Source organism: Meleagris gallopavo, chromosome 1 (assembly GCF_905368555.1).
Source record: "Meleagris gallopavo chromosome 1, MGAL_WU_HG_1.1, whole genome shotgun sequence".
Classification (NCBI taxonomy): domain Eukaryota; kingdom Metazoa; phylum Chordata; class Aves; order Galliformes; family Phasianidae; genus Meleagris; species Meleagris gallopavo.
Window position 1 is genome coordinate 162,880,459 of NC_139404.1, and position 26,093 is coordinate 162,906,551.

Consider the following 26,093-nt stretch of genomic DNA (forward strand, 5'->3'; position numbering starts at 1 on the left):
CGTGGATTCCCCTGCTTCTCCAGTTCCCCTTCCAGCAAGGAGCTAGAGGTGCTCAAGAAGCTAAGAAGTGACACAGCCAGGATAGATGGCTCAGACTGACCAAAGATATATTCCTTTCCGTATGACATCACATTCAATAACACAAGCTGAGTCCGGGGGAGAGCCACAGAGATGATCAGGGGACTGGAGCACTTCTCCTCTGAAGACAGCCTGAGGGATCTGGGCTTGGTCAACCTGGAGAAAAGATGGCTGCAGGGTAACCTCATTACAGCCTTTCAATACCTAAAGGGAGCCCACAAACAGGAGGGGAATCAACTCTTTGAAAGGGTAGATAACAGCAGGACAAGGGAAAATGGTTTTAAGGGGAAATGGCTTTAAGTTGAAGAAGGGAAGATTTAGGGGGAAGTTCTTTACTATGAGAGTGGTGAGGTGCTGGAACCGGCTGCCCAGAGAGGTTGTGGATACCCCATCCCTGGAGGTGTTCAAGGCCAGATTGGATAGGGCCCTGGGCAGCCTGGTCTAGTATTAAATGTGGAAGTTGCTGGCTCTGCATGCGGTGAGGGGGTTGGAGATTCATAATCCTTGAGGTCCCTTCCAACCGTGGCCATTTTGTGATTCTGTGATTCTGTGTAAAGAAGGAAGGAGTGTGAATATTAGGAGTGATGGTCTTTATCTTTGGGAGAAACCATTCCACATGATGAGCCATGCTGTGCTGGAATGGCTGAACATCTGCCTGCCAATGGGAAGGAGTGAATGAATTCCTTATTGTCTTGCTAGCAAGCACAGCTTTTGCTTTACCCAATAAACTGTCTAAATCTCATCCCATGATTTCTCACACTTTTACCTTCACCATCCAAGCTGGGGAGACTGAGTTAGTGGCTGTGTGGTTCTGAGCTGCCCACAGGCGTTAAACTGTAGCAGGGTTGCATGCAAATCTTAAGATTATTTGTATTTTCTGTTTATATACATCAGCATCCCAATTATTGTTATGATTATTATTATTTTGTCTGAGAAAAAAAGATGGGTATATCTGGAGGCTGAGATGAAGACTCTTGCTGATTCTCTGTAATGGAAATTGACAACTTTTCTTCAGAAATATGTACTGTTGTTTGCAATATTCATAATATGGATAGATTATTGATACAAGAATAATTTAATTGTCTGTTCTGCTCAACCACTGTTTAACGAATTCCTAATAATCTGAGAACAAGTTGTCAAAGGACCATTATTAAATTTCATATTTACTTCGCAGTTTTCTTCTCTATTGCTTCATCTATTTAGGATTATGATGAATTAACTTTTGTTTCCCTTCACAAATAAAGGCTTTGAACCCTTGTTATTGGCAAAATGCAAAGTTTAAACTTTCATTGCTGATATTCGTCACAAAAAAAGTTAATTTACATTAAGATAGATTTTGACTTAGATCAATGACAACCTGTCAGAAAAAAAATACAGAAACATAAGAGAAAGACATGCAATAAATAGTATAGCACAGAATAGGAAACTCAAAAACCTTCAATAGTTAATTTTATTATTTCCTTGTTTTTAAATTATGTGTTTATGTGTAAGGAAGGCAGACATACAACCAAATGGAACATTGTTTGTTATAGTTATTATATATAGCTCCAGACTACCATCTTTTATTTATATTTTCTATAAACTACATTGACTTAATCTTTTTGATCTCTCTTTCAATATAAGTTTTCTAAGCCTATAAGGATTCTCATTTCCGTTCTTTGGACTGTTTCTCTTCTGCTGTATCTTTTCACATCAAAATGAACACTGTAGCAATGAATACTGAGTTTTTGAAATATGTGTCATTAGTATTGTTCTGTTCTATATCTCACTCTTCAGACAATCACATGCCTTTGAGGTATCTCTTGTGGTTATGGAGCAGTGAGTGGAGGTTTTTATTTAACTACTCCAGTAACATTCAAGTCTATTCTATACATGGTTGCAGTTAATTACAAATCCATCAATGTGTAGTAGTAGCTTACACTACTCATTGTAATGCGCTATATCTTCTATTTATCTGTACTAACCTTCACCAGCTACTGGGTTACCTAATTGTCCATTTTTCTTAAGAAATATCAGAGTGTATTTATCCCTACATAAAGGTTTTTGTTTGTTTGTTTGTTTGTTTGTTTAGTAATGCTCATTATTTAAAAAAAAACAACAAAACACCTAGACATTAATGACTTTTAAAGAAAAATTACTGACTCCATTTCAAGTTTAATGTTCTGTTTGTTCAAAATTGCTCTTTTTCTGATTTTTTTTTTTTTTTTTAATTATCAGTTGATACAAAAAATATGAGTATTCACTGTGGGCTTGGTACTTCTGTTCCTGCATTAGGTAAACAGTTTTGAAAGTGAAGTGAAATAAGACCGGTACTATACTACAGGTCAATTGCAATTGATCATCTAAGTAGAGCACATAATGTTCTCAGAGTAAGGAAAACAGTGAAGTAAGGAGCAGATCACTGGCTCAGTTTCCCCACTAAGGTGTATTATATCTTACCTCTTACTACCGATATGGCCAATAATACACTCCAGTACAGAGTATGTTTTCAGTTTTGCCATCATCAATTAAAACTCAGCCATATTATTATTTGTATTTAACACATTTGAAAGATGACACAAAGCTGACAAGTTGGTCCCAGGAGCAAGAAATGTATATCACAAAATAAAATTATTCTATCAAATCTTACATCAGTAGTTAAGATGGAGTTGTTAATTATTTTTCCTGCACCCCTAGGCACTCCAGATGATTTCCCCTGACTGTTTACAATTTCCATATGGATTTCATAACTATAATCAGATGATGAAAATATTTCAGTGTCTGATTTTTTCTGTGTCTTAGATTGTTAGTCACATCTTAAAGATGTTATGACAGTATTTTCTTCACAGTCAAGTAGATTTATTAAGACATGTACTTACCTTTTCACTCATGAACTGCATGTTGTTCTATTCATCCAGAGTTCATTCAGAGTTCCATCCTCTGTTTTTTTTTTTTTTCTTTTTTCCTTTTTCTTTTGGTGTGTGTGTTGAAGTGCATGGACTTAAGGATGCATTCCTTGCAATTTTGTTTTGGTTAAAATTAAGCCCAAATAAACTGTGACATGGATCAGTATAGCACTTGAAATCTTCTCTAATCTTTTGCTTGTAACAGAAACAAATACAAAGTAAAGATTTAATAATGAAAATCATATGTTTGTTGTAATGATTGTGGAAGTACATGTTTGTTGAATATGAATCCTGAACATAAATAAGATAAAATAGGTTCCTCCTTGTCTTACAGCATGGAACATTTCTGATACTTAAGCACAGTGCTTTTGCTGAAATAAAATGACTTCCAGCCACACAGCCAGTTCACAGCCTTAATGTCCAGTGAAGTCATTAAAGCCTGAGACAATTACACTTCTCCCTTTTTATCTGTTTTGTTGGTGGTGGTGGTTTTGTTTTGTTTTGTTTTGTTTTCCCTGAATGTACACATTCAGGGAATACAAAGATGAGAAGCTGTAATTCCTGTATCTCCAAAAGTGCTCAACAATGAGCAAATGGACCTCATTAAAAATAAAATAAAATGCATTACAATAAAATAAAATAAACAAACAAGCATGGCACAACTCATTAACATACAACCTGGTATGCTTCCCTGCTACAGTCTGAATTCATATCAGGGAAATATCTGGATGAATACAAGCTTTCCATACTTTGATTTCCAAGTCAAATAAGTTGGGAACACATCCCGTATGATGTCAGAGTATCCCAGGATTGTGGAAGACAGTGGTAGCAAGAATCAGGACATGCTCTGTATTACTGCAATAAGTTAATATAAAACTTCTTGTCTTCTTCTTCTGAATTATCTATAAGGGGTTGGCTGCATGTACCTATGAAAAATAGGATGCAAATCCTAAATTATTCTCTAATATGAATATTTTACTTCTAATGGAAGGATTGAAATTCAGTATTTGTCTCATGTAAAATACATAAACAGTTTCAGAAGCAAAACTCAAGCAACTTTTCACTTGCTTAGATCCATGTAGGTAGGTAGCTGAGCATAAGAGCAGTCGGAGGAATTTTGTACTTATTCTTCTTTGAGTCAGAAATTCTCTATGGATGGTCTTCTGCAAGTAAGAAATCCATTCATTCTCAACACTCCATGGTTTTGTGACAGAAAAATTGTGCTAAAATAGGAGATTTAGAGCTTCAGATCACCTTAAGATGAGGGCTTGGGCTAACTTTTACAACTCCTCATTTTTCCGTAAGTGCTCTCATTGTTATGACATCACAAAAAACATATTTTTTCCATAACTGTAAGTAAAAATTGCGATGCTAGCATCTTATAGCAGAATGCAATTTTTAAACCACAGTTTCACTGAGGTACCATTTTAAAAGTTTTTAAGGTCAGACAGGATGTGCTGTTTCCCTGTTTTTTGACATGCTCTGCTGGTATGCCAGCATTCAAAAAAGATCTTTTCCACCCTTAGCGATTCTATGATTCTATGTTGCCTGCTGAGACAAAAAGAATCTTGAGTCAACAATCATTGGAAGATACATCTCAGGTTTTGCAATACTAAGCCTTACAAGACTTAGAAAGGGACCTAGATGACCAGGTTGTCTGCTTACTAAAGGTTTATTGTTATCAAGAAAGTGCAACATTATCACCGTTTTGTGACTGTTTTGTTGTTCCAGGAACCTGTATAGTTTTGATAGATATTTCCTGAACATAGATGCTATTTCTTCCTAAGTTGTCCTTTATGGACCCAGCTTTTACTTGAATCAAGGGGAATTAGGCATTTCACCAGTTTTAGGAGCCTAAACACTTACATGGATCTGTTTCATGCATGACTAATAGTTCATGAAATTGAGCTGAACTTCAGCTGAGCAGGGATTCAAGTACTTTCAGCTGAGTTGAACAATTTTTTTTTAGCCCTAGTGATATCCTTCCAAGTGCCCTTAGGCTAGAGGAGAATGCAAGCAGAGAGAGAGAAATGCATATTTGAAGCGTTTTCTATATTTGTGTGTACGTGCATGTATGTGCACTGTCTCCAAGTACTGTTATATGCCTGTTACAAATAAGCAAAGCTTGAGCCATAAAAATTTGACAAACATCTAAGAAATTGCACTCATAGAACTGGATTGTGAAGCAGTTCTTGCAGTATTTCAAAACAAAACATAGCTCAATAAATACCATGTTACATTACATCAGGATAATAAATACAGAGTGATGGAATATTAAAGAAAACATTTTATGAGAATTATGATGCTGACTGCACACTTCAAAGAAACAGAATTAGATATCAGTGTATTCTATTGCTAATAATAATAATAATAATAAGTTTTCTCAAAGAAAACTATTTTGTCTGAAATAACTGATAGCATAATCTTTGTCTACCTTTGTATCTCCTAAAATAAGTATGGGAAATAAAATATTTCTTAAAATCCTCTGTGAAGGTAGTTTTCTTAGCAATGTTATAGGGTAGTCTCTTGTTTAGGGTCAGTATGAGCAAGGGAAAGATTACAAACCACAAAGAATGTTATTCTGTGCCTTCACAAGTTAGTGGCACAAAGAAAAACTAGATCTCATCAGAAAGATCTTTTGCAGTCAAAAAGCGGTAGAGTTCCAAACAGAAACTGGAATTTAGGCAACGTACAGAACTCCCATCACCACAGCAGTGCTGAGTAGGACTGTTTAGGTATTTAAAATAATAATAATAATAATAATTAAAAAAAAAAAATCACTGCCCTATGACTAAAGGTCACTGGAAAACAATCCTCCCTTTTCAGCCACGGAACCACCATTCTCATTAAACGTGCCTAATGGATTCTCTCTGAGTAAGCACAAGAATAGTGATTAGCACAGTGTGTTCTGTTCCCTACCTCCTCCCATTGTTATCCATACCTTTGTCCATCCTTCTGTTTCTCTATAAACTCACTGAAATGCTTGAGCACTAACCCTTCTGGCTGTGACTTATCCTTCACTTTCAGGCTCTCAGAAGACAATATGGGTATATCCAATGCATCCCAGAGTTTTCTGCTAGCTGTATGTACTTATGCAGAGAACCTTGCCTTGGGCCATGGCTTTGTGTCACAATTATATTTTAGGCCTTGTAGGCCAAGCTTAGCCCCAGTTTAATAACTAGAGCAACTTCAAAGGACTTGCCTCACTACGAGATATTTTTTTTGCAGAATATTGCATGCTCTCCTTTTTTCTTCCAAATCCCTCCTCTTAAGCCTTCCGTCATGATCTGCTTTTCTCCCTCATGCCCTACACGTTCTTAAATTAAACCATCAGATTGCCATGTTCCATTTATAATACAATGAGACTCGTATTATCTTTGTAGTAGAACTTACCCCACCTTGCATCACAGCTGTTTTCCTCTCTGCTCTTCGTATATTGTCTGATACATGCTCCGTGGTGAGGTCTGAGTTTTTAAATCTCTGTGAAGTGCTATTTGAATTTAAAGTGGTACATACACATTTAGGTATGCATAAAAATAATTACTGGTATTCTTAACTAGTCTAAATGCAAGATGATACGCTTTTAAATCTAAGCTTCTTTTCTCTTCAAAATATAAGCACAGACATTTGCATCAATATTTAAAAAGAGATTTGAAAGAGGAAGTCTCTAAAAAAATAATCCAAATATATATGTTTATACATACGAAAGTATTTTCTTCTATCACGACTCAATCCCTCCTCACCCTTTGAAGCTGTAAAAATCCTTAAATATGGTAGAATAGGCTGTATAAACTCAGGATAGCAAGTTTATTGGGGGTCATACAACAATCTTGTAGCTTGCAGTTCAAGCAGAAATTGTCTGTCTACAATCTTTTATGGCAGATACAAACAAACTTTGGCTCTAAACCAATCAGGAACACTGAAATTCCAGATAAAACAAAGTTTCCTGGTAATAAGCCTAGTTATAAAACATTAACTCAGGCTCAGTTCTGGACTATTGAGTCTAAACAACTTTTGGCTGGCTATTGGAAAGGAATGAATGCATGTCCCAAGGAAAGAGCAATTTGACTTGCTCTCCATGTATAAATATGCAGTCTCTTTTCAGTGACCAGAACACACAGCGACTGAGTAAATCAAAGGTTGGGTAGATAAGTTTTCAGATAAAGTGTGGTATCACTGAACACAGACTCAGATGTAACAGAAAGTAATGTTCACAAAATGGATCTAGGAATGTTTTGAGGAGTCCATCCATCTGTTTCTCAAGCAATTTCCAGCTGATAATTCAGCATAAATGGGACAATGTTCTGATTATTAGACTACTTGTAAAATATAGAAAACGAGAACTTAATAAAATTAATAAGCATTTTAAAAAGAACAGAGAAGAACTATCAGAGAACTTTCTCAGCAAAGTGAAAAAATCAGAGGGGAAAAAAAAAAGACTATGCCCTGTTCTCCTCTCAGAAATACAAAATAAAAAAAAAATAAAATAAAAGAGAATTATCCATACTCTGAAACTGTCAGGTTAAACAGAAAAGGTCAGAAAAGCAATCAAAGATGCAGGTAGATGGATGGCTTCAGTTTCTGATCCTGTTTTGCTACAGTTCCGTTCTGCCACTCTGAATCTAAGAGAACAGAGGGGAGGAAAAAGTCAAGGAATAATTTGTGTAAAATGTAATTGTGCAGGTACATTTTCTACAATTACTATTATTTTGATGTGAAGAGAATGAACAATACTCAAAACCATTGTTACAGTGGCTTAGCCAAGGGTTAGTCTAAAATAATTCCTGGTCTCCAGGGTGATCACAGATGCATTCCTAAGACTGAATATAGGAATGCATTTCCTTACAGTGTTCTCATAGATGAGGCTGTTGATGTTTGTCTTCATAGTAAAATCAAATGCATCTTCCTCTGAAAAACTTTTTCAGTTTTCCTTTGAATTTGGGTGAATTACTTGCAATGACAATATACTTCAGTCTTCACTAAGAGAAGAATATCTTCTTTGGGTGTATCTGTTATTGGCTTTTTGTGCTTTTTTGTTTGTTTGAAATTTAATCTTCATAGCCATATTAGTGACTTCTGCTTTTCGTGTTGAAGGAGACAAGATGCCGCTGATGCCTACCAATATTTCTACCTCTTGCATCTGTAATACATCTTTTCATGACATAGTCCTAGATCACTCAATTTTTCCACCTGCAGGTGTTGTTCCACACCATTATGTCATACTTGATGCTTGCTCAATTTCCTAGTGTCTTAAGTTCTCTAGTTCTTCACAGTTTTCTCTCATTCTTACTACCCTGATTAATTAAACTCACGTTTGAATGAATGTATGCTTTCAGCAGACTTCTCTCACTGCTCAAGCCCTTTCATGTTGACAGCAAAACTCCAGGATTCCCCTCACCAGAACATCTGTTTTGGTGCAATCCCTTCTGGACAGCAGCTCTATAAAAAGGCTGCTCTGAAAAAAATGCCTCCTATTTTATTATGTTGGCTCACAACATCAGAGGCAGATATTGGTGATATGGGAACAGGTTGAATGTTCCCACCAGTATTCCATTACATTTTCTTGCCATGCAACAGATGAGAGCAGAAAGGCAGTGCAGCAAAATGACATCTGACATGAAAGTGTATACAGAATCTTAGACTCATAGAATCCTTAGAGTTGGAAAGAATCGATAAAAGTCACTGAGCCTAATTCTCCTGCAATGAACAGGGACATCCACAGATAGATCAAGTTGCCCAGAGCCTGGGCCAGCTTGGTTTTGAAAGTCCCCAGGGATGAGGTATCCACCACATCCCTGGGCAACCTGTTCCAGTGCCTCACTACCCTCACTGAAGAAAATTTTTTCCTTTTATCCTTTTATTTTTTTCCCTCTTTAAGTTTGATACCATTTTCCACTGTTCTATCACCACAGATCGTGCTACAGAGTCTGCCCCTTCTTATAGCCACCTTTTAGATTCTGAAATGCTGCTATCAGGTTACCTCAAAGCCTTTTCTTCTCCAGGGTGAACAGCTCCATCTCTTTCAGTCTGTCCTCATAGGATGTGTTCCATCCCTTGGATCATTTTTGTGGTCTTCCTCTGGATGCACTCCAACTCTCCTGAACTGAGGACCCCAGGTGAAGCCTCACCAGCTCAGAGCAGCAGGGCAGAATCATTCTCCCTCACGCTGCTGGCCACAGATCTTTTGATGCAGTCCAGGATACAATTGGCTTTTTGGGCTGCAAGGACACATTGCTGGCTCATGTCCAGCTTCCCAGCCACCAATACCCTCGGGTCCTTTTCAGCACGACTCTGTTCAATCCTTTCATCCCCAGCTTGTATGGATAGTGGCAATTCTCTCAACCCAAGTGCAAGACCTTGCACTTGGATTTGTTGAACCTCATAAGGTTCACCCGGGCCCACAGCTCAAGCCTGCCTAGATTCCTCTGGATGGCATCCTGTAACTCTGGTGTGTCAACCACACCCACAGCTTGCTATCCTCTGTAAGCTTACTGAAGGTGCATTCAAACCGACTGAAGAAAATATCAGAGAGTATCAATCCCACCCCTTGGGGACACCACTTATCAGTGATCTCCATCCAGGCACATAGATGCTCATTCTGTGAGTTTGATTCTGCAGCCAGTTCTTTATCTGTCTAGCAGTCCACTCATTAAATCTATATCTTTCCAATTTGGAGAGAAGGATGTCAAATCACAGAATCACAGAATCACAGAATTGTAGGGGTTGGAAGGGACCTCTAGAGATCATCGAGACCAACCCCCCTGCCAAAGCAGGTTCCCTACACCAGGTCGCACAGGTAGGCATCCAGGCGAGACTTGAATATCTCCAGAGAAGGAGACTCCACAACCTCCCTGGGCAGCCTGTTCCAGTGCTCCGTCACCCTCACCATAAAGAAGTTCTTACGCACATTCATGCAAAACTTCCTATGCTGCAGCTTATGTCCGTTTCCCCTCGTCCTGTCTCCACGTACCACTGAAAAGAGACTGGCCTCACCACTATGGCCGCCACACCTCAGATATTTATAAACCTGGATCAGGTCCTCTCTCAGTCGTCTTTTCTCAAGGCTAAACAGACCCTTCTTCATAGGGGAGATGCTCCAGGCCCTTCACCATCTTTGTGGCCCTCCACTGGACTCTTTCCAAGAGATCCCTGTCTGTTTTGTACTGGGGAGCCCAGAATTGGACACAGTACTCCAGATGAGGCCTTCCCAGGGCAGAGTAGAGGGGGAGGATCACCTCCCTCGACCTGCTGGACACGCTCTTTTTAATGCACCCCAGAATGCCATTGGCCTTCTTGGCCAAGAGGGCACACTGCTGGCTCATGGCCAACCTGTCGTCCACCAGGACGCCCAGGTCCCTCTCTGCAGAGCTCCTCTCCAGCAGCTCATCCCCCAGCTTGTATTGGTGCATGCAATTATTCCTCCCTAGGTGTAAGACCCTACACTTGCTTTTGTTGAACCTCATCCGGTTTCTTACTGCCCAGCTCTCCAGCCTGTCCAGGTCTCGCTGAATGGCAGCACAGCCTTCAGGCGTGTCAGCCAATCCTCCCAACTTCGTATCATCAGCAAACTTGCTGAGGGTGGCCATTATCCCCTCATCAAGGTCATTGATGAAGATGTTGAACAAGACCGGACCCAGCACAGACCCCTGGGGGACACCACTGGTTACAGGTCTCCAGCCAGCCTCTGCACCACCAACGACGACCCTCTGCGCTCTGCCAGTCAGCCAGTTCTCAACCCACTTCACTGTCCACTCGTCTATCCCACACTTCCTCAGCTTTGTTATAAGGATGTCGTGGGAGACAGTATCAAATGCCTTTCTAAAATCAAGGTAGATTACATCTACCGCTCTTCCCCCATCCACCCAGCATGTGACAGCATCATAGAAGGCCACCAGGTTGGTCGAGCACAACCTCCCCTTGGTGAACCCATGCTGACTACTCCTGATAACCTCCTTTTCTCCCAATTGTCTGGAGATGGTATCCAGCACAAGCTGTTCCATCACGCCTTACTGAATTCCAGATAGATGATATCAGTGTTTTTTCCCTTGTCCATTGATGCAGTGACACCATCGTAAAAGGCCACTAGATTGATCAAGCAGGATTTACCCTTGGTGATGCTGCGCTGGTTCTCCCTTATCACCTCTTTCTCTTCCATGTGCCTTAGCGTAGCTTCCAGGAGGATCTAAGTACAAAGATGAGACTGACAGGTCTGTAGTTCCTGGGGTACTCCTTAAAAATGAGTGTGACATTGCCTTTTTCCAGTTACCAAGGACGTCACTTAACTGCCATGGCTTTTCAAACCTGAAGAGTGGCTTGGCAATTATATCAGACTATTCCATCAGAACTCTGGGATGCATCTCATCAGGACACATAGACTTGTGGATATTCAGGTTCCTCAGGTGGTCACAATCCTGATCTACATTTAGATGCAGAAGGCACGTTGCTTCCCCCCTCCTCTCCTTCCAAACCAATAATTTGAGGGCTGTGTGACTAATAGTTACCAGAGTAGACTAGGCAAAATCTGTTGAGTATCTCAGCCTTCTCATTGTCTGTTGTCACCAGCTTGCCTGTGTTGCTCTCCAGGAGGGATACACACTCCAGATCTTTCCTTTTTTGGTTGACGTATCTATAGGAACCTTTCTTGTTCTTCCTGGCACTCCTTACCAAGTTTAGTTCAATTTGAGCCTTGGCTTTTCAGGTTGTATGAAACAAAAATATGTAATTAAACTCCTCTGTACAGAAAAAAAATTCACCCACTGACATTCATCAACACTTGCTGAAGGGAGACTGAACAGTAGATGTGAGCACAGTGAGGCAGTGGGTGGTATTTCAGTATTGGTCACAGCTACAGTGGGTCACCTCTGCTGGGTAAGATATTTCTGAGCCTGGCATGCAGGCTCTTGTCCATCACTGGACAAGAGCTAACAGTAGTGTCTATGTTGAAAAACAGTCTTTTGTAGCTGAGAATTTTCTCTATCAAATAGTTTTATTATGCTCTCTTTATCTACATCAGTTTCCATGGAAATGAATAGAAGAAGGCATTACATTCGGAGCAATATACATAAATCCCTGGAAGAGAGAGGAAATGTACTCTTCTACCATGTTTTCTGAATTTCCTAATTATTTTGCACCCATAACATGAAAAGAGAGAAGTCAGTCCAACATAAGCAATCCTCTTACGTATAGAAGAGTGAGAGGGTTTTTTTATATTGAGAAGCTGATAAACATTCTTTCAAGCATACATCATTTTCCTCCAATTGCATATTTGTCATACTCCCACAGTAACTTTCATTACTCACTGCCTGAGGCATTCAGCTCATCACTCATGCATCCTTTCACTCTGGAAATGGGCCACTTACAGTACATCAACTAGGCTGCATCTTTCCAGAGCTGTTGATAGAATCATAGAATCATAGAGTAATAGAATCATAGAATAATACAAAGACTTGGGTTGGAAGGGGTCTTAAAGACCATTTAGTTACAATTCCCCTGCCATGGACAGGGCTGCCAACCACTAAATCATGTTGTTCAGGGCTCCATCCAACCTGGCCTTGAAAAACTCCAAGTATGAGGCATCCACAGCTTTTCTGAGCAAAAAGTTTCGATGTCTCACTATCCTCAGAGGAAAAAATTTCCTCCTAATATCAGATCTAAATCTCTCCTCTTTTATTTTAAAACCATTCTCCCTTCTCTTATCACTATCTAGCTACGTGAAAGGTTGGTCTCCCTCCTGATGATAAACTTCCTTTAAGTACTAAAGGCCACCATGAGATCTTCCCAGAGCCTTTCTTTCTCTAGTCTGAACAAGCTCACTTCCTCAGCCTTTCTTCATAGTGAGACACTCCCACCCCTTGATCATCTTCATGGCCCTCCTCTGGACCCACTACAATAGCTCTACATCCTTCTTGTTCTAGGGGCCCCAGGTGTGGACACAGTACTGCATGCAGGTGGAACCTTACAAGAGAAGGTAGAGGGGGACAATCACCTCCCTTGCCCTACTGGCTACCCCTCTTTTGATGCAAGATACAGTTGGCCTTCTGGGATGCATGCACACAACATTGGCTCATGTCAAGCTTTTCGTACACTGGAACCCCCAAGTCCTTCTCTGCAGGACTGCTCTCAATAAGTTCTTTTCCCAGACTTCACACACATCTTGAATTGCCCCAGCCAAAGTGCAGCACTTTGTACTTGCCCTTGTTGAACCTCATGATGTTCACCTGAACCCACTTTTCAAATTTGTCCAGGTTCCTTTGGTTGGCAATCTTTACTTCTATTGTATTAACTGCACTGCACAGTTTAATCACAGAATCACAGAATTGTAGGGGTTGGAAGGGACCTCTAGAGATCATCGAGACCAACCCCCCTGCCAAAGCAGGTTCCCTACACCAGGTCGCACAGGTAGGCGTCCAGGCGAGACTTGAATATCTCCAGAGAAGGAGACTCCACAACCTCCCTGGGCAGCCTGTTCCAGTGCTCCGTCACCCTCACCGTGAAGAAGTTCTTACGCACATTCGTGCAAAACTTCCTATGCTGCAGCTTATGTCCGTTTCCCCTCGTCCTGTCTCCACGTACCACTGAAAAGAGACTGGCCTCACCGCTATGGCTGCCACTCCTCAGATATTTATAAACCTGGATCAGGTCCCCTCTCAGTCTTCTTTTCTCAAGGCTAAACAGACCCAGTTCACTTAGCCTTTCTTCATAGGGGAGATGCTCCAGGCCCTTCACCATCTTTGTGGCCCTCCGCTGGACTCTTTCCAAGAGATCCCTGTCTTTTTTGTACTGGGGAGCCCAGAACTGGACACAGTACTCCAGATGAGGCCTTCCCAGGGCAGAGTAGAGGGGGAGGATCACCTCCCTCGACCTGCTGGACACGCTCTTTTTAATGCACCCCAGAATGCCATTGGCCTTCTTGGCCAAGAGGGCACACTGCTGGCTCATGGCCAACCTGTCGTCCACCAGGACGCCCAGGTCCCTCTCTGCAGAGCTCCTCTCCAGCAGCTCATCCCCCAGCCTGTATTGGTGCATGCAATTATTCCTCCCTAGGTGTAAGACCCTACACTTGCTTGTGTTGAACCTCATCCGGTTTCTTACTGCCCAGCTCTCCAGCCTGTCCAGGTCTCGCTGAATGGCAGCACAGCCTTCAGGCGTGTCAGCCAATCCTCCCAACTTCGTACCATCAGCAAACTTGCTGAGGGTGGCCACTATCCCCTCATCAAGGTCATTGATGAAGATGTTGAACAAGACCGGACCCAGCACAGACCCCTGGGGGACACCACTGGTTACAGGTCTCCAGCCAGCCTCTGCACCACCAACGACGACCCTCTGCGCTCTGCCAGTCAGCCAGTTCTCAACCCACTTCACTGTCCACTCGTCTATCCCACACTTCCTCAGCTTTGTTATAAGGATGTCGTGGGAGACAGTATCAAATGACTTTCTAAAATCAAGGTAGATTACATCTACCGCTCTTCCCCCATCCACCCAGCATGTGACAGCATCATAGAAGGCCACCAAGTTGGTCGAGCACGACCTCCCCTTGGTGAACCCATGCTGACTACTCCTGATAACCTCCTTTTCTCCCAGTTGTCTGGAGATGGTATCCAGCACAAGCTGTTCCATCACCTTTCCAGGGACGGAGGTGAGGCTGACAGGCCTATAATTACCCGGATCTTCCTTCTTGCCCTTTTTGAAGACCGGAGTGACATTGGCTATCCTCCAGTCTTCAGGGACCTCCCCTGTTATCCAAGACCTCTCAAAAATGATGGAGAGTGGTTCGGCAATGACCTCCGCCAGCTCCCTCAGCACAAGTGGATGCACCCCAATGTCATAAGCAAATTGTAGAGGGTGTACTTGATCCCACTATCTAAGTAACTGACAAAGATACTGAAAAGCACTGATCACAAGACGGACTCCCAAGGAAAACCACTCCACATTGGCTTCCACCTGGACATAGAGCTGTTGATCATAAACCTCTGCCAGTGACCACCCAAACAATTATTCGTCCACTGAATAGTCAGCTCTGTTTTGTTGTTGCAGAATGATAGTTCATCAAGAAGTCTGTGGGGCAATTTTTTATAGAAAGAAAAACATTGCTTCAATAAATTAAGACATACTAAACTCTTGGGAAGATTTAATCTCCTCTTATAATCATCTCTTATGATCTTCCCCAAAAATATGAAATCCCTTTAAATGATATTGCTGTCATTGTCAGGAAATAACTCAGCCATATCCCTCTTGAGCACAAGATGATTGGTGGTAATCTCTAGTGGGGAGATGGGAATGTGTTTCACTTGTACTACCAGCTGTATTTTGGGGCAAAGGATAGAGCCAAAATGCAGCTCCCACATGCCAGATAAAAACTGTTCTGAATCCTGAGCTGCTGTCATTCTTTTAGATTTAACAAACATGTTAAGTGGGTTGACTTTCTTTTATGGGATAAATCATAGAACTTTATGTTATTTTTCCTATTTACAGAAAGCAACACTGCTTTTCCCAAGTCCAAACATCAAGTCAGTTACCCATTTCAGCAGAAAACTTATCTTTCCAGCATTTCTTTCCCTCTTACTGACCCAATGATTGCCAGTTTCAGAGTATGCTGAAATAGGTTGTGTCCTTTATCAGTACTGTATACTTTTTTACGTCTCAACCAGGGTAACATTTCAATGAAATCTAGCTTGTATTCTTTTATTTAATACAAAACATTTTTTTTTTTCTTCTTTAGCTGAAGGAAAGTTTTTCTTTCATGGCATTCATACTGGAGCACCTCCCTTACAAAGACAGGTTGAGGGAGCTGGGCTTATTCAACCTGGAGAAGAGAAAGCTGCAAGGAGACCTCATTGCAGCCTGCCAGTATTTAATGGTAATTACAGAAAGGAGGGGAATCAGCTTTTTACTTGGGTAGATGGTGACAGGACAAGGAAGGATGGTTTTTGCTCAAGGAGAAAAGGTTTAGATTGGATGTCAGGGGGAAGTTCTTCACACAGAGAGTGGTCCCTTCCAACCCAAGCCATTCTATGATTCTATGATTCTGTAATTTTAAAGCCCAGTACTGTATTTTATATACTGCTTATATCACAATTTCAATTGCTTTTCTTTTCATTAAGTAGATGCCACTAAATGTGACTCAAAAGTATTTTTAGATTTTCCAATCTGTACGTTTTGCATCTTAGATAAGCTTAATATATCCAAGCTGATAGACTGAGGAAATCTATTTAGTCAGTTTAAATGTTTAATGTATTTTTTTTTCCTGAACAACACTGCAGGATAAAGTGATGGTATAACTGGAACTTAAAGCACTTATAAGTACTCAGAATGTGCGCTGTTGGAAGAATAATCCATCAATATCTCCTAATTCTGCAGGGCTCAAGTACTCTGTATCTTACTTAAATTTTCAAACACTGGTTAGTTCTTACATATCAATTACCATTTCACAGCTATGTGGTAGCACAGACTATTTAATTTGTTCTTTTGAAATATGTAGTGGCTGTGCATGAACATATTGCTCATCCATATGTTTTTACAGTTGACTATAGTTCTCATCTTGTAAGTAATTTTTATTCTATACTTGGCCTTAGGCATGATCCAAATAATCTCCAATTCTCATCTCAAATACCTAAAAGTTATCTACTATTTTTTAAAGAATATAGGGAGCCAGATCACTCAATGGTAATACTGAGTTCTCCAGATAGTGTTTATCTTAAGGTGGAAGTGTTCAGGTTGATAATTTAAAAGTCCCGTGGGCACTTAGAGTGGTATACAGATGGCACACAAGCGGCTAAGTCAGGGAGAGCATTAAAACTACTTCTTTGCCCTCTAGCTATGTGTACACTGTTATTGTGTCTATTACAATAGGTATGGCTCAGGTATTTCATGAGTTCAAGGCTGAACATGGGATACGATATCCCATACTGTGTAATTGCAATCCAAGTGCCTGGCGAGGTTTTGGCATATGTCAGTTAACAGCCTTCCAGAAAACGTTTGGACACATTTTAAGGTATAGCATGATAGAAGCAATGTTCCCAATATGAGAAACAGATCAGGCCACCCTTGTCAAAAAAAAAAAAAAAAAAAAAAAAAAAAAAAGGATAAAAGGATTTTAGTTGAACCGACAAAATTATTTTTGTATGATTTGCCCTTGGAGCTATGCCAGTTACTCAAGCAGAAATAAGGTGAACACACAGCACAGTACAGAAGTGAACAAAGCAACTGAGTTGATGGAGATAGTTTGTTTCCACTTCCAAAGACAGCTCAGACATCTACACTGCTTTCTAGCTTTTGTTTGTTTGTGTGTGGTTTCCCTAAAATTTACACACTGATTTCAACAGTTTTCCTACCATGAATATCTAGAAGTGAGGCAAGCACCTAGCTTTATGTCTTACTGACAGCCTGGGTACTTGGATTTCATTTTTGAGGAATCCAAGAGTTTGAGTAGGGAAAGACTCAAATCCTCATTTCCTTTGTTATTGGATTAATATTTCTTTGACACTTACCTGACAAAATGCTATTCCTCAACTTTCCTACAGAGGAAAGTTATAAAAGAAATAGAGAGGTGGAGTGTCATTTTCAGAGGTGCAAATGTAAAAAAGTCAGGGAAGTTAAAGATAAGACCATACAAAAATAATCAAAGTAAAGACTGACCTGCCTCTGAAGTATTGCCTTCACAATTCTTTCATGAGTGTAGGGAAGCAGACTGATAATTAACATTCTCAATACACACAGTTTGTAGACGTGGGCTGAAGAGAACACCTCCTACCCGTTCTGTGCATTATGTGTGCCATAAGATGTGTGCCTTCCAGATGGATTCCTCTTAGGAAACTATTTGTTCACATATAATTTTTTTCTGAGTGTTCAGCTGATTAATTATACAGTGTACCTGTAATGTGTAAAACAAATAAAATCATTAACTAAGTCCAAATTTAAACAATTGCATAACAAACAGACAGATTTTCACTGATGCAAAACATTAGCAATTTGTCAGGATACAGGATTTTAAAGATACATTCACAACTTCTGAAACTTCTGTTTATAAAATTACCTATCTCTTTATCTGCCTGATTTCCTTAATTTCAAACAGAATCTATCAGTGGGATTGCTCAGAATATTGTCCCTACTGTATGTTCCCCATATTTTATTCAGAAATGCACTGACAAATTTCTTTCAGGTCTATAGCAAACAGCACATACAGAGTGTGGTACAAATCCACATCTTGAAAAAGCCAGATTCGGAACATAAATCTAGATGTCTGTTGACACAAAGTCAATTCTTGCCTTAAAAATAAACTGCCTGGCTCAAGCTAAGCTGTGAAAAATAGCACAAGTTTTTCACTATCACATCAGTTTGCTCACAAGCTTAAAACAGGACATGAAAACACAAATCAAATGAAGAAGTACATGTACTCTTCTTTGCACTGCCTTCTTAATAGACCATTGCAGTGGCCTACATAGTTCAAAATAGGCCAGTTTTGATACATGCTGCTACCTTAGAATTATTAACTTTGGAAAGACCAAAAAGATCGCCTAGTCCAACCATCAGCCTATGCTTGTGACCACTCTAGACAATGTCAGCACAATATCTATGCTTTTCTTGAACACCTTCAGTATGCCCTTTTCTGAGTCACCTTCAGGCATGGTGACTCTACCACTCCCCTGGGCAGGCGGATCTAATACTTCACCACTCTTTCTGAAATTAAATTTTTCCTAATATCCAAACAGAACCTCTTGAGGCCAAAACATCTCTTCCTAACACCGCTACCCAGGAAAAGAAGCCAATTCCTACCACACTACACCCTCCTTTCAGTTAGTTGTAGAAAACACCTTGCCTGTGTCAACTGCTGGTGAGGAATACTCTAGTAATTTTAAGAAAATTATAGCTGTAGAAGCCAAATTATTTTACCAGATGATAGCTTCCCCTAATGCTTCAGATATTTCTGCTTTCTCAGTATTCATCTCATCTACCTGTCTCTTTTTTTTTTTTTTTTTTTTTTTCCTTTTAGTCTTGTTTCTTATTGGGTAATATTTATACTGTGGTATCACTCTCTAACTAGGAAATATATGACTATTTGTGGTTCCAGGTGGGAGGCATTTTTAAGAAGCAATAAGAAAGCTCCTCTATTCTCCACTTTCCCATCCTGAAGACAAAACAGAACTAACAAAAAAACCCGAATATATTCAATTCAATCTAAAAACTCCTGAAGTGAGCTGTTGATTTCTACTGCTAAGAGTTCTTTCTAGGTAACTTTTTCCTTGATCCCTTCTAATCTGCTTTTTGCCTCTCCACTTCATCAAACTGCCCTATTACTTTTTAAAAGTGATTCACAGCCTTTTTTCATCCATTTTCAATTATATCAATATTCTCTGCTTTGTACTGACTGAAGTTTTCTGCTCAGAGGTTTCCAGCTGACCCTTAGTTTACCCTACATCCTTTCAATACTGGTTTTGTCTTTTGCTTTTAAAACTACTTGTCTATGGGATTCACTTCCTTCACACATCAGAATTGTCAACTCAACAAAATTCTTTGAGGGGGGAAAAGAACTTTTCAATTTAATCTTAAGACTCACTTCTCAATTTCAAGTTCAGAACAGTTCTAAATTTTTTGTTTGAGATATTTTTAATATAAAGTGCTCTGAGGTATTTTATACAGACAACATTGTATAAATTTAATTTATAACTGTATTGTAAGATGAACTTCATTTCTTCTAAATCCAAAATACGTATTTTGATTTATCTGCTGCAATGACAGGTATTCTGCCAGAGTTTGCATGGAATTTTAATAAATGTAACTGTCTAAGGGATGTTGGAAGAATCCGCCGTCTTGGATAAGCCTGTCTGATGATTCATAAAGACATAAATTAGACACACAAACTGTCAATTAGGTCACCCAGTTTGTCTGAAAGCCAGTGAAAATGATTCATTACAAGCCATTTGTATTGCTTTCTAATTCCAGGTCCAGTTTGCAATAGCCCAAGGGGTGGTGAATCTGGAACTTCCTTTTGGCTCAGGTGTTCTTTCCTGACGCATGTCAGCTTGTGCTTTGCACACCAAGTGAATTCATCAAAATTGCTTTTGATCATGTTTAAAGGGAGGCAGGATTAACTTTAGAAATCAAGATATTTTAAAGCTTAGTGCTCTAAAACTTATAGGAGCTTTACACACAAAATGCCTGTAAAGATACTTCACTTTAGTAATATTTAGGGTAATCTTCTGTGTTAATTTGTAATTGTTCCTAATTGCAGACTATTCCAGTAAATACCTTCATACCTTTATTTTATAGCAAAGTAAGATTCTCAAGTAAACCGCAAGTCATGTCTAAGTCTTCATCTGGCTCTTGCAGTTTTCAGTATTCATTGAACCCACTATCATCTAGATAAGCTATATTTTCATCATTTTTTCATCTGCCATTGTTAATTCTCTTCACATTTCTAATCAGTGCAATCTAAACTAATAAATTCTATGTAGATAAATGTAAAGTGATGCACATGGGAGAAAACAATCCTAGCTTTGCAAACAGAATGATGGGCACTGAGATAGCTGTTACAACTCAGGAAATTGGGTTATTACAGATGGTCCTATGATAACATCCACTTAATGTTCCTTAGCAGCCCAAAAAAAGCAAATAAAAATGTAGGGAATAGTTCAGAAAGACATACAGAACAAAACAGAGCATTGCAATGTGACAGTATAAATCCATTGTGTGCTTTTAACTTGAATACTGTGTGCTGTTTTAGTCTCCCATCTCAGAAAGATCAAAACTGAACAAGGATATAGAGAGATGGAACAAGGATCAAAACATGGGATTTCTCAGCCTGGAAAACAGATGACTGAACAAGAATACAACAAAGGTCTGTAAAATCACATACAATGTGATGATAAACTTGGAAAGATTTTTCAATATATCTTCCAAAATAAAATCTGAAGAATCTGAAATGAAACTAGTGCAGGAGGCACTAAGAGATATTTCATATTATTGCTAATTAAGCTGTGGAACTGTACTCCATTTTTCCAGATATTGCATATGCTGAACATCTACAGGAGTTCACTAAGAGAGCAGATAAATCCTTGATTTGGGGGGGAAATAATATGAAGAGCTGTGAAATATTAAGATACCTTCTCTGGCTAAAAAAATCCTTCAGTCATAATTGATAGGAACTGGGAATATATATCTGAGAGCTTACCTTGGCAATTGCTACAGTAGGAGACAAGGTCATGGAGACTTTGGTCCATGACATACATCCCTTACTGGCTTCCCAGGGATTGCAATAATGCATTTATCATTACAATATATCAAGTTAGGTATGTCCAAACCCCTTTACATCTAACTTCAACATAATCTATTGGAATTAGCAATCTAATTCACTGCATTTGTAAAAGTTCCACTAAGATGACAATTGATTTTTAAAAATCTCAATTGTCATCTTAGTGGAACTTTTAAAAATAACATTCAAAATGTTGACCGTTATTTTTTGTGACATTCTCCTTAGTGGTTTCTGCAATTTGCAAATCAAGAGATTAATCTAGATGACTAATTCAGCAAGAGAATATGTCAACATTTTAAGCATAGAGCTGTGATATCAACATTTTAAGCACAGATTTGTGAAAGGTTAAATCAGTCTTAACAAAGGCTTAAGTTAGATAAATAGTTCATTAAAAAAAAAGTTGCTTCAGGAGGCCTGCTTTTTCAGTTAGCGATCACAGTATTTAAGGAGTTTAAGGAAGGCACATTACTCATGGTTTGCAGAAAAACCTATCACAAGTTGGTGGTCTCTAGTTTAACATCAAATGCTTACAAAAATGCCTATTGAGCTAGCTGTCTCAATTTGCTCTATAGTTATTAGGAGAAATGTATCCTCACACATGCAATTAAGTTCTAGTTCAGACACAAATTTTGCAGAATCACCTGATGGAAAAGTTTCTGTTTACTGATGATGAAGGGATGCTGCATCCTTGGTTCAAAAATTGGTGAAATAAATTTTCAGCAACTCACTCCTAGTGAATTACATTGTCCTCTGCAAGAAAAAAAAAAAAAATAGGGTATTTCTACTGACTTCTAGGATGATATCTCTTAATGTTTCATGTATCTAAGTGAAACAGTTAAATTATCCTTCTTGATGATAAAAATAGACTCAGTATAACTCATCTCAAATTTTAAGTACTATTTTCTGTAACAGGTTTTTTCTCCCTCTTTTTTTTTTTTTTTTTTTTTTTTGGTTTGGTTTAGTTTGGTTTGGTAAGCTCATAGATACTTCAGTAGTGGGAAAAAGCCTGTCTCTAGGGCATCATATTGCTTAATCTGGTTAGTTAAGGCCTACATCAACTGAATAAGATCCAATAGTTTTGTTTCTGTGAAATTAGCGGAGTAAACTGGTTATACAGTGAAGCAGAGAGGCCTTTGAAATGTAATAATACCTCAAATAAGCTATTTCTGAATTATCCTATTTCAGACATTTCCAAATGATTTTGTCATTGTTCCAAATGGAATTAATTGCTCTGTTTCTAGTAAAAGTGAGCTGGTTCTCCTGGTTCCCGCAATGGCATGATTTATAACAGTGGCTGAAAAATACTGCTGTACTGTGAAAGACCTAGCATTCACCACAAAAAAAAAAAAAAGACATTAAAATTCAGAATGTGATTCTGAGAAGCATTCCTTAATATCCAATACATTTTGGTTATATTGGATTCTGACACGTTGGAGTTGGAACTCTTTTTGAATTAAACAGCAATTGTTAAAGGCAATGCTTGAATCAGTTTTAGATTAAAATAATAATAATAATAATACATGAATTATAATATTTTTCCTTTCCACAATCCATCTTCACCTGGACAGCTCCTTGATTATTGATTGGCACTGATGTTCACCGACATTGTGACGTTCTCTTGAAGTGGGAAGTGTCATCAGAAAGAACACATCATTGCTTTTTTTGATGCCAAGAAAATATCACCACCCTGTTCTGTTCCAGTGATGGAGGACAGGAAGGAACCGCACTACATCCCATTCAGTTCATCACAGGGCAAGGAAGAAGACCTAGAGTTTAAACTTGTATCCATAAATCAGAGGATTAAGAGCTAGATTCAATAGAAAACTAAAGCTTTCCTGGGACATATGATTCAAAATCTTATTTTAGTTGCCTTATTCATGTTGTGATCTGTAGAAAATGAGTTTGCCAATATAGCTTTTAAGTTTTGCTGTGCACAGAAAACACAGAATAACACAATCCTATTGCTGTGGTTTGCCATAGACACTAGAACATAACCTCATACTTACCTTGTGGCTTGTTTCTCTCTGGGCCTGGGTATCTTCTTTGGCACAACTACAGTTGGCAACAGTTCTTCAAGAGCAGTTCCAAAGATCAGGCCCTAGTCTCTGGAGTATGATGGAATGAAATCTTCATCACACCTGGCTTGTAAGCTGTTTAAAATCTGGCAGAAAAGGAGGAAGAGAAAGAGAGGAATTCAGGACATATTTGGGGAAGCTTTGTCCCCACATACGTCTTTCCCTCCCTTTTTTTCTTAAAAGTTTCACTCTAAGTAGAACTATTGTAATAATATTTTCTTTCCTTATTCTACTGTTCCTTCCTGCATATAAAATTATTGAGGCATGTGGTCAGTTGCAAAATGCAAGGAGTTATTCTGATCAGTACTGAATGCTGAAGTTACCTAAGGCTTCTGATAAGAATACACAAATGATGATTTCTTTTCCATTGTGAATGCAGAAGCATTGAAATTACTGATCTCCCTGCCTAACCCAGACTTATTTAGAGAAATAAAATTGTATTCTCTCTCTTCTAATGAGAGAGCAGAATACTGTCCACATCGTATAGTAATCCTTTTTAAAGCAGGGACACTGTGTATAATTTTCTACATAAATGGGAAAAAAAAAAAAAAAAGTAATCTTATCTACTGCATATTCTCCCTTCAGTGTTATGCCAGTTTAGTCAGACTAAAGCTGTTGACAGAAATTTCTCCACTCAGATGAGAAGCAAAGATGAGAAGAGGCATTACAATGGTGATAGAAAAGCTTTAAATAATGAGACAAATCCCAGAATCTCTAGGGAACTCATTCGGCATTGGAAACCATTTCATGTTTCTTTCATAATGGGAATGATATCCTAGCTATTAAAAGTACAGAATTAGAGTGTTCGTGCAGTAATTTTAATAGGGTGATTCAGAGTGGGTCACTATTTGGTTTGGAAAACAAGAGCATAGGATGCTATTTACAACTGTGCCATGCTTCAAGCCATTCCAATTTATCACGGGATGGTGGCTTTAGAACCTCTGATTGTATAAACCTGTCAAGGCATCGCAACATAAGCAACACAATCTATCAGAGCTGCAAAAATATTATTTGAGGAGTTCATTTAGTTTCATAAACTTTTTCCAATTCTCTGACACCTTAAACAAAATATGATGGGCATTTATATTGTATAGCATACAAGAAAGATCACTTACTGCTTGAAAAATCTATACCAATGAGGAAAGAAAAGACAAAATAATGGAAAATAGGAAACATTTTGTGATACTTTGTATTATTTTTTGAAGTGCACCAGTAAGATCATAATTCCCATGATCTTTGCAAAGACAATAAGCTGTTCAAATTTGGATATATGCAAGGAGGGAGGTTACCTCTAAAAGATTTATAAAGTAGCCTATACTGAAATAAGCTGGAGCAAGAACAGCTGTTTCTTCTGAAGAGTCAACATTTATTTTTGGTGAAGAGTTTTATTCCAGATTTTGTTTTCCTAATTTTTTTCCTGGGTGTATTTCACTGTTATAAAAATATGCAATTTCAATATAAGTTCTGAAATGTAATGTTACATATACTGATATCTCATCCTGTCCAAACAGAGGACACTAGCTGATCTTTAAGAGAAAAAAAATATAAAACACTGAAGCTCAAGGCAAAACTATGCTTGGCTCAAATATCTATTTTCTATATAGTAATTATCCTATGTAAACTGAGCTTTCCTAACAGAAACATACCCTGAGGCAAGCTTGAAATAAAGCACTCTAGTTTATAGAACTGGACCAAATTTCTCAAAAACAGACCATTAAGAAGTCTCCCTGAGCATTCCTGACTTGAATAGCACAGGCTGATCACACAGGAGAGCATGCTGATATGAAGAGAGACAAGTATACTTTCAAGGGACTGAGATTTGAAATATTGATTCAGTCACATTAATTGAATTTTTGCCTTGAGAAGTGATTACAAAAATGTTTCTCCAATATTAATTTGTATCTGCTTTGGATAAGATTAACATTAATTTCTTCGCCAGTCCCCATTACTCTTTTATTATTCATTAGCGTCTCCCTTTGCATGTGTAAGAGACCTTGATGAAGCATGTTTATTCATAGACTAACCTTTTTAAATAATTCTAACAGCTCTCTAACAGAAACCTTCCTGGCATGCTGAATATCTCGTCTTTGTTTCATTATTCAAACCTTGTGCTCTATCCTCCACTTGAGATTCTGAACATGAATCATACTGCTCTTCCTACTGCTCTCTTCCTCCCACTGAAATGTCCTTTGCAGCCTGATCCCACAGGATAGCTCTGTTCACAAAATACTGCAGCAAATTGTCTCCTGCTAGAATCTACAACAGTATTTTTACAGAGCTTGAGTGCAATTATTGATTTATGCCTTAGTACATCACATATTTGTTATCATGTTTTAATTCATTGTTCATTTACCTCTCATTAAAATATTTGTTGAAAGCAAGCCTCTGATGAGAGCTCTAGAAGCAGTAATTTATTTTCTCTTCTGTGCTTACAAACTTGTGATTCAACTTTTTCAAGCAGAGAACGGAAAAGAGAGAGGAGATCTAAAAGAGGAACAGATCAATTAATTTCTTTGCAAAATCTATACACATATGGAATTGAAAATTCACAGTAAAATTTATTTTAAAATACAAGATCCATATATGCTTTCACATTTCTCATAAATCCTCCTTCTGCAGCATTAATATGTAGTTGCCTCTAGCAAAACGCTGTCATCTCTTGCATTATCTTTTCGCATTTATCTTGCTGTAACACCCAGTGGCTCTAATAAAGAAGGTGTTAAAAATGCAAAGATTTGCTTCCTGCTCTAAAGAACTTGCAAATTTTTATTTTCTAACTTAAAAAATAAATTAGTGGGTGATTTGTTA